Here is a 9,517-nt window from a genome sequence, read left to right as displayed (position 1 = left end):
CAACATAGGCCCAGCTGCATCACTCAGCAGTCCTCCCACATCACTCAGTGGCCACAGGCCACTCCAGTGAAGGAAATTCCCCAATTGAGGCTCCCTCAACCCAGGTGTGTCAAGTTGACACTAAAGCTATCCAGCACACACATCATCCTTATTACCAGAATTGTTAGGGTCACAGCCTGGGCCCTGGCAGCCTTAACAAGCTAGGATTGACCACCTGTCCTCAATACGCCAATTAGACAGACACATGACAGTTAAAAGCGGAGAAAAGAGATTTATTCAATGTGGCTATATTGGGTGAAAGAACAAACAGAGGCACAGTGACCCCAAATCCATCTTTGGGGTACTGACATGAGGTCTCAGTTTAAATAGACAGCAAGAAGTATACTTAAGGAGTACTTGGTCAGGGACTCCTCTTGCCCAGTCCTGAGGCCTAGCATGTCCCTGAATTACCTGACTCGCCTTTGTGCTGTTTTCCCCAAGAGACTTAGGACCAGGACATGGTGTCTCAGGTTGGAGTGAGCCTTCATCCCAGTTAGGAAAGCTTGCAGGCCTGCCTGCCACACCCACCTCTTCAGCCTCTGCCAATCGGGTTAGCTGTAGACTGGATATCCCTTTCCTTTTGGGAACACTCCCCACCTACAAACACTGCCCCGCCCCCCCTTAGTTTTGAGCTCTCTGTGACTACTCGCCTCAGCTCTCTCCTTCCATGTTCTGGCACTGGGTGTTGGCCTGCTGCCTTCATGTCCACTCCTGGGCCTTCTATGGCTGCTTTCTGTCTCAAGACACATGTCCCAGGTCCCAAATTTTCTGGGCTTGCAACTAGGTTTGGTTAGTGAGAGACCAGAAGGGGAGGAGAAGGAAAGAGCTAGCATGCTGTTCAGCCTCACATTCTCTGTTCCCAGGAGCATCTTGGGAAGGGCCTACCCCACAGGCCTTCTCTGATTTCTGTTCCTCACTCACTGCCACTTTCTGTCTCTCTTTCTGTAGATGGTGTCAGAGACTTCTACTCGTTGCTAAACTCTGGACTGTCTCAACGTCTGGCTTGGCTTCTCAGGTTATATAGTACCTGTGTAAGCAATGCCCTATATTCAATCTCTTTACTTGAAATGCCAGCTTGGCCTCTCCTGGACAGTGTATAATATAAGGACTTCTGAGAGGATGGCACCGTGTCAGAGTATGAGAGTGGTGGATTTCACCTCCCATTTCCCAGTAAGTCAGAAGATTGAGCCATTCTACCTCACTCCCCTATGGCCTCAGCCTTGGGTAAACCTTTGTCATCTCCATCCAGGATGACCCAGCAGCCTCTCTCCTGGGCCTACGGTCAGCCCAGTGACCCACCCTCCCTACTGCTGTACCAGGGGCCATTCTAAGGTGTCCATCCTATCATTCTGTGTTTTAGAGGAGACTCCCATGGATTTCCAAATTAGGCTTATCTCAGACCTAAATAAAGTCTTCCTAATTGGTCTCAAGTTCCCTTCCAGCCTGCATCATCATCCACACTTCCTCCTCCCACTGCACCCCAAACCCTGTCACCGTGTTAGTCATTTCCAAACACACCCTGCACTGTCCTCTACACCTTATGTTGCCCCCCTCCACCGGCCTGGCCCACCTTCTCTTTTTTGCTAGATTGTCTGTTGATTCCCTAAGACCTAGAATAATGCTGTGCCCCCCTCCACCTTCCCAGTCCTCTCATTCCTGCCTCCTTAAGAATTCCTCTTCCAAGGGGTTGGAGTTTCAAGCACTAGGACCCTGCCAGAGCCCTCCTTGTGTCCAGGTGCCAAACATCCTTTGTGGCTAGCCCCACACAGGAATTCAGTAAATATTTATTGACTGCAATGAAAAGTACTCCTTGGAATCGACTGGCCCCCCAGGCCTTTGGAGATGGGGCCTGCTGTGGCCCCTTCCTGTTTGAACAATCAACCAGAGTTAGGGAGCTCTGCTCTCTTTAAGCCAGGGCTGTGGATTTCAGCCACATTCTCAGAGATCCTGGTTAATGTTTAACTGCAGTTTCTTTGTATTCTGTGAAGCAGATAACAGGGCAGCCTAGCTGGGAAGGCCAAGGAGCAAGGATCCCAAGGGGAAAGGCAATACCCACCCCATTTTACTTAACAATTAAAAATTGATTATTTGCCTTGGGTTTTTTTTTTTTTTTTTTGAAAATGGAAATAAATCCTGAATGTCAAAGTGTGGTCCTTCAAAATGATATATAAGTGGGCCAGACCATGAGGAATACTTTTATCACAGACCATACAGCCAGAGCTCTGCAACCTGCTGGCCTCTGAAAAGCAGCTTCCATCAGTTTCACAAACCATCTCACAGTGTAGACAGCTTCCTGTTGAATCCTGGAGAAAGCAGGAATGCATCAACTTCAGATCCAAGGCTGTCTCCCTGGGGCCCTCCTCCCTCTTCAGCCTTGACCGACTTGGTGGGAGCCCTTTTTCCAGCCAGACGTTCTTTTTACAGATGTCAAGCAGTGGGGCTCACTCATGCCCCATTAAAGACAGGATAAAGGAGTGGCTAAGGATGTGAGGTGGGTTCCCATCCAAAATCCACCACACCCCAGATGTGATAGCCATCCCTCTAGGAAGCCTGATCCCTGAGCCATGTGTTATCCTTCCAGTGTCTACCTGCTCCCTTGTGGGCACACTGAACTCATAGTCTTGTGATGTTTATTTCTCATGTATTCATGTGTTTATCCAGCTTCTCCACCTGGATGCTAAACTATGGCCAGATAGGACTACTGCAGATCTCTGCATGCTCCTGAGGCTGTCCACAAGAGTAATGACCGTCAGAGCTCCTCACCATTGGCCCCTTAAATTTATGCTTGCAGGCAGCACAGACCAGAGGCCAAGGCCTCCTGCACCACTCAACACTAGTCAAGTAACTGGACCAAAAAGATGAAACCCATCACAAGCTGCAGCCAGAGCTGGCAACTCAGGTCCACTTTGAGGACAGGGTGCTCAGTGTTACAGTTTGGTTCTGCTCATAATACAGGTTCTGACTGGTCCCTGAGAATTCAGAAGAGCAATGGGAACAGGCAATGGGGGTATGTGTCTCAGCACTGAGGGGCAGAAGCTGGCACTCCACTTTCCACCTTCCTGAGTCAGCTGGGTCACCTCCCTTCTCAGTTGCAGTTTTCCTGCTTCTGGGCTGGACTCCCACATCATCCCACTTAACCAAGGCAGCCCCCCTGCTGAGTTTGCTGCCTGATTTGTGGAGACAGATCAGAACTCATCATACCCCCATCCTACCCAGTAGAGGCTGTGTTTGAGTGTGGGGGATCAGAGGTGCCCTGGAACCCAGGGCCTGGGGCATCCTTGCATCCTCTTGGGCCTCAGTTTTTCCCATCTGTATTGCAAGAGAATTGAATCAGAGACTCTGGAAAGTTCTACTCAGATCTAGCCCTCTGGAGGGTGAGAAACAGTTTCTCCCGGCTTGGTGTTTGAGGCCTGACAAAACGGTGCTTAGAACAGCGCTTTTCAGCCGCGATGTCAGATTTTGATTCGGTGGGTGGAAGGTGGTGTAAACCTGTGTCTAACGAGCTCCCAGCCAGTGCTCAATCTGCCAGCCCCGTGTGTGCCCTGGAGAGTGAATCGTTCATCTACTCACCCGAGTCTCAAAGGTCCAAGCACAGACCAGCTCGGATCCTCTGGGGTGATGCCCAGCAATTTCCGCGTTAAGTTGTCCCCCAGGTCATTGTGCCGCAGAAATACGCGAGGACAGCTGCTTCTAAATTTGGCTTTAGACTAGAAACTCTTAGAATTTTCACAGCCCTGGTGCTTGAGTCCCGCTCCAAGATTCAAATTTAATTTGTATGAGGTGTCAAGGAGGTTTCGGGAGTTCTAAACACTCTCCAGGTGATTTGATTGTACAGGTCAGGAGTCTAGAGCGTTCTGACCGCTGCGGGGACCTGCGTCTGCGATTCTCCGAAAGCGCTCTTCCGACGACGGCCACTAGGGCGCGCTGTGGCGCTGCCGGGAGCCGGGGCAGCTGGCGAGGCTGGGGCTGGGCTGCGGCTGTGCTCCTGGCCCGCGCCTCTGGGAGCCGCTCCGGGCCGAGACCTGCCCCGCGCGTGCATCTGCACCTAATTAATGTTGGTCGCGGCCTCGCTGCGCTGGACGATAGAGACGTGCTGGTGCTGGGGCAACGCCTGCAGCCCTCGGCGCAGGTTGCTTCACTCCACCGCCTCGGGGAACTCACGGTTGGGCTGTGCCTTGGCTGGTGCTATCCACACACCCCGGAGCCATCCCCATTTCACTCCTCGGGACTTCACGTTCCCTGGGAATCCTTGTTTAACTCCGAGGGTCCCCTGCAAGCTCCCCAAACCAAAGTTCCTGCCTGGTTGGTTGCAGAAACCTCTTGGTTTCCTCTCTTTCTGCTTCCATTCCTGCAACCTGATCTACCCTTTTCTCCCTTAGCTGAGCTGTGTGTGGGTCAGTTCTTAAGAGCTAGAGGTTATCTTACACAGGCCTTGCCTCTGGCTTCTGTGACATAGAAAGCAGGTCCTATTGTAAGGGAGTGTGTAGTTTTGTGTGTGTTTATTCTTGCCAGTTTGTGTGTGTGTGTGTGTGTGTGTGTGTGTGTGTGTCCGTGTCCATGGTTGCTTTTAGTTTTTGATGGAATTTTACTTAAAAAAAAAAAAAAAAAAAGACCCCTTTTAGGGATGGGGCTTTATTTTGGAGAGGGGACCCAGGCTCTTGTTTAGCTCCTCAGCTGGCTGGAGACATCCTCTCCCCAGGGCTTTCCGGGCAAGCCGCCAGAGTGGCCTTTATCATAAATGCTCCACTTCATACTTCATCCCAACGACCTCCCCCATCTGTTTGATATTCTGCTGTCACTGGTGTGAGGCCTCATCTGGAGACAAGCCACGTGGGTAAAAGAGGCTTGCTGGCCTCTGGTCTGGAGGTTGCCTGCTGTCCTATCCTGTGCTTCCTTCGCTCAGCTTCTGAGAGGAGGGGAGACCGCAGAATCTGCTTCCTTCCGGACACTCCCCTCTCCTCAGAGGGCCTGGGCCTGGGTTTCCCTATGTGAACCCAGCCCATCTGCTGGGGGCCAGGAGGCCATTCCCAGAATCCTAGGAGATACAGGCCATAGTCAACACTAGGCAGTTGTCGGGGAGCCAGCTCAATCCATGGGAAACTGAGGCTGGACGGCAGAAGGAACTTGCTCAGACAGCTGGTTCCTGGCAGATTCCTTTTCCAGCTAATTCAAAGCTCCCCCTAGAGCCAGTGGACACTTTTCCCAGCAATGAGGGAGTGGTAGCTGAGGTCTAGAGGGAACTGGTTTAATCTGAAGAACAGCAGCCTCTCCTTGAATCCAAAGAGCATTGTCATTGCAGAGCTCAGCCTCACCCTGGGGTGTCAGTCTCTCAGCTCAGCTGGGCTCTGAGCTAACTCAGCCTGCCAGGCATGGGGTCCTACAGGGGCAAGGGGTGGGGCTGGGAAAGTGGTATGGGGTGTCAGAATGAGTCCTGCTCCCTCCATGGTGGACCTTGAAAATGAAGGTTCTCAAATGGGATTGGGGGCTAGCCAGGAAGATTTGAGTGGCCACAGGGCAAATTTCCCTACTGGCTAGGCCATATATCTGGCCAGAGCCCAGCTGGAAATGAAAGGCCCATGAAACAGCAGTTCAGGAGAACTAGAGATGGGCACTAGACTAGGGGTAAGTGAGAGAAGAGCAGGAGAGGGACTGGCTCAAGGCCATGGCATAATTAGCAGCACAGTGGAGCTTGGATGCAGGTTCTCGACTCAGAGCCAGGAGCCTCCACTCCTGTCCTTTCTCTGTGGATGCATCCTCTGAGCCTGTTCTTTCCCATCGTTGGCGTGTATGTCATGTGTGTATGTGTCAGTGCATCTGTGTGGACGCTTTCAGTTTTGCCTTTTTCTTTCTTTTTCTTTTCCTCTTCTTTTCTTTTTGTTTGTTTGAGACAGGGTCTCCTCGTAGCCCCAGCTGACCTGGAACTCACTATGTACACCAGGATGATCTCAATCTCACAGATATTCTCCTGCCTCTGGAGTACTGGGATCAAATGCGTGTGCCACCACACTTAGCCTCAACTCTTGTTTCCTAAAGCCCAGAGAAAGAGATCCTTTAACCTCAGTCACTTGTTCCAGGATCATTGTCAGGAAATGGTGGTTTCATTTGGGCCAAATCCCTCACAATCTAATGTAAGTCCCTCTAGACAGGGTGGCTAGAGTCCACCAGACTTACTCTCACAATCTAATGTAAGTCCCTCTAGACAGGGTGGCTAGAGTCCACCAGACTTACTCTCACAATCTAATGTAAGTCCCTCTAGACAGGGGTGGCTAGAGTCCACCAGACTTACTCTTTGGCTGTTTGGAGAGGAATGCTCAGCCTGGGGGCATGCAAGCCTGACCAGGCACCTTGAATCCAAATTATATATCACTGCAGGTCTTTGCCTGATACTGCTTGGGGGAGGGAAGCTGGCTCTAGCCAGTTGATGTATCATGGTTTACTCCAAGAAACTGCTCTGAGTGTAACAGGGATATAGATTCTTGTCTGGCTGGTACCAAAGCTCATGAACCTTCTGGACTAGAGTTTCTGGCAGTGTGGTTCTCTGGCCACCTGCAGTGTCATCACTTCCTCATTCTGGCAGTTGTTTGATACAGGTAGTTGATGGCTTGGGCCCTGCTTCAGGCTCATGGGGTTCAGGAGTGAACAAGGCAGATCCTTTGATAGCTCCTCGGCTTTGTTAGGGTGAGGAGACTTAACCGCATAGTATAACAGAGGGTGACAGTAATTTGAAAAAAGAAAGACCGTTAAGGGGACGAGGAGGAAGTACATGGGTTGTAATTCTGTGCATTTATTTTATTAGCTTATTTTATTAGACTACAGGGTCTATCTATGTAGTGCTCATTGGCTACCATCTCTCAACTCTCCTGCTTCAGCATCCCGAGTGCAGGGATTATAGGTGTGTACCACACCTGGCTTTTGTAATTTGAAATGGAGTGGCTGGGACAGAGCTAAAAGTGACATTTGAACCAAGACTTCAAAGAGATAAGCCCTTTGCTCTGAAACTGTGTTTCCTGTGCCCATTTCAACCTGCTCATTCAGAACCTTAGGGACAGGGCCCAGGAATGTGTACCTTTTAACAAGCCATGGAGACACTAACACTTGGTAATCTCTGCTGCTCGTTCTGGTTCTCATCCATGCAAGGAACTTTCCCCCAACAGGTCTAGAAGTAGTTGCTCAAATCCAGATGTGACTTCAGGGGTCTAGAAGGAAGCTGGACCAGGGTGCTGATGATGATTCTCTTTCTGACTTGATAATTGGCTAATGAGTAGTAACACACACAGGCACAATGCTCTGTGACTAAGAGTCTGGGGAGGCCCCCAAGGGTGCAGGGCAGGATACAGCTGTCAGGTCAAGGTGCACACAGGTTGTTGAAGCAGGAGGTTGGTGTCATGGGACGAGTGTGACTTAGAAGTTGAAGGTTCTAGACCAGGCTCAACCGTGATGAGTTTGGCAAATCATTTGTTTCGAGTTTCACTTTCTGAGTTTGGAGAGTGGAGCTGGAAAACCTCCCCACCTTTCTCCACAATGCTGCCACCACCTCTGTCACCAGCTGATCTCTGCATCTACCCATCTGTCCATTGTCACTACCACCACCAGACCTCATCTCATCATCACTAGTATTTTTGGTGTGCCCCATGCTCAGATCAACAGAATCCCAGGCCCATAAGATAATCTGAATCATGGCTAAGCCTTTATGGTAAAGCAATTTAGCGTGAAAAAAAAATACTGAAGAAATATTGTATGGGAAGTGAATAAGTGGGATACTGAAATCTTTCATCTTGGAACCTCTGTTCAGTGAGGCCCAAAGGTAGAGGTTTGTGTCACTTGATTTTCTCAGGGAGCCAGACAAGTGTCTTGTAACTCAGTTGCTTTGAACAGCAGCCTCAGACTACCCCTGGTGGCTGGGAGCCCTGCCTCAGTGCCCAGCCCTATTAACTACTGGCTTCCCAGTTGCTGGATCCAGCCAAAAAACATGCTCTGCTGTTTGAAGTGCTTATTGGAAAAGCAGATTTCATCTTGGCCGCAGCTCTGAGCAGTTCCTTGTGTGGGGTAGTCCCCAGGGCTGTAACTGAACACAAGAAAGCATCGCCCACTTGTGGCGCCCTTGCTTTCATCTCCAAGTCGCATTTAAAAATTTATATTTAAAGCAAGTCAGGGAAAGGGGCCAGCATGGCTCATGTGGCCCCTGGTGCCAGAACACCCCACACAGCAGCTCCAGAAACGAGGCTGTAGGGAATTAGGGGGGAATTAGAACCATACCTCATGGCTGTGCCCGGGCCAGGCTTCTGGGAGCTTTGTCGTGCAGCCTGACCTTTGAGATGCCAGGAAGGCTGCGTGGCGGTGCCATCTGGGCTGCAGAGAGCAGGAGTTCTGAGAGCTCTGATGGACTCCTCTCTCTACTCCACTGGGTGAGAATTTTCTAAAGATTCTGAAGGACAGGGACATCCAGAGCTTTCATGGACACTTGGCCCAGGGTCTGGCCAGCCCCACTCCACTGGGCTACTAATAAATCTACTGGCAGAAGTTTTTTTCTTATAGTGATGACCGCGAGTGAGAGAAGAATGGTTGCGGTAAAGGCTTTAATCTTTCCCTCTGCCTGCTCTTCTAGGAGGATTCTGAAAACAGGAGGTGCCTAATGGATGCTTGTTAGCATGCTCACACCTGCAAAAGGATGGCAGCTAAGCACTTTCTCCTCCTGCTCCTCCCCTCTCCCAATCTCTTAGTCAGGGCTTCTCTAGGGGCTGGTGGGAGGCTAAAACACTTAGCTATTTTGTTTTGGTTTTGTTTTCTCCCAGTGCTGGGAATCAAATCCAGGAGTTGGGCTTGTTAGACAAGCACTCTGCTACTGAGCTACATTCTCAGTCCTTAAAACATCAGGTTTTGTGGAAGACTACGTTAAAATAGCTTTCCAGAGAAGGAAGACCTCCAGACACAGTTAAACATATACCCAAAGACCTACTGATCTGGGCCCAGAAGCCCCAGGGTTAGATTATTGTTGCATCACTAGCTTGTACCCCACTGAGACCACCTATTCTTTTTGAGGAACTTTTGTTTATGGAACGATGTATTTCTGCAGTAGACTTCCTCTCTGAGTGTATGGACCTGCATTTATTGCTGTTTGGTGCTAAGCTCTTTGATATTTTGTGTTTTGAAAAAGAAAGAGGCTGGAAATGTAGCTTAGCTTAGATGGTAAAGTACCTGCCGAGCATGCATGAGATCCTGGGTTCAGTCCCCAGCACCACATGAACTGGGAGTGGTGGTATAGACCTGAAATCTCAGTACTTGGAAGGTAGAGGTGGGAAGATCAGAAGCTCAGGGTCATCCTCTGATTCACAGTGAGTTCAAGGCCAGTCTAGGCTATATGAGACCTGGTCTATAAAAAAAATTTGAAAAGGAGGAGGGGAACATTGGATAGCTTACAACAAAGAAATAACACTGATTGAGATTATTAAAATAGTCATTCTATTTTTAGAATCATAGG

This window comes from Nannospalax galili, unplaced genomic scaffold (assembly GCF_000622305.1).
Source record: "Nannospalax galili isolate Female #2095 unplaced genomic scaffold, S.galili_v1.0 scaffold599, whole genome shotgun sequence".
NCBI classification, from domain to species: domain Eukaryota; kingdom Metazoa; phylum Chordata; class Mammalia; order Rodentia; family Spalacidae; genus Nannospalax; species Nannospalax galili.
This window is presented reverse-complemented; position numbering follows the sequence as displayed.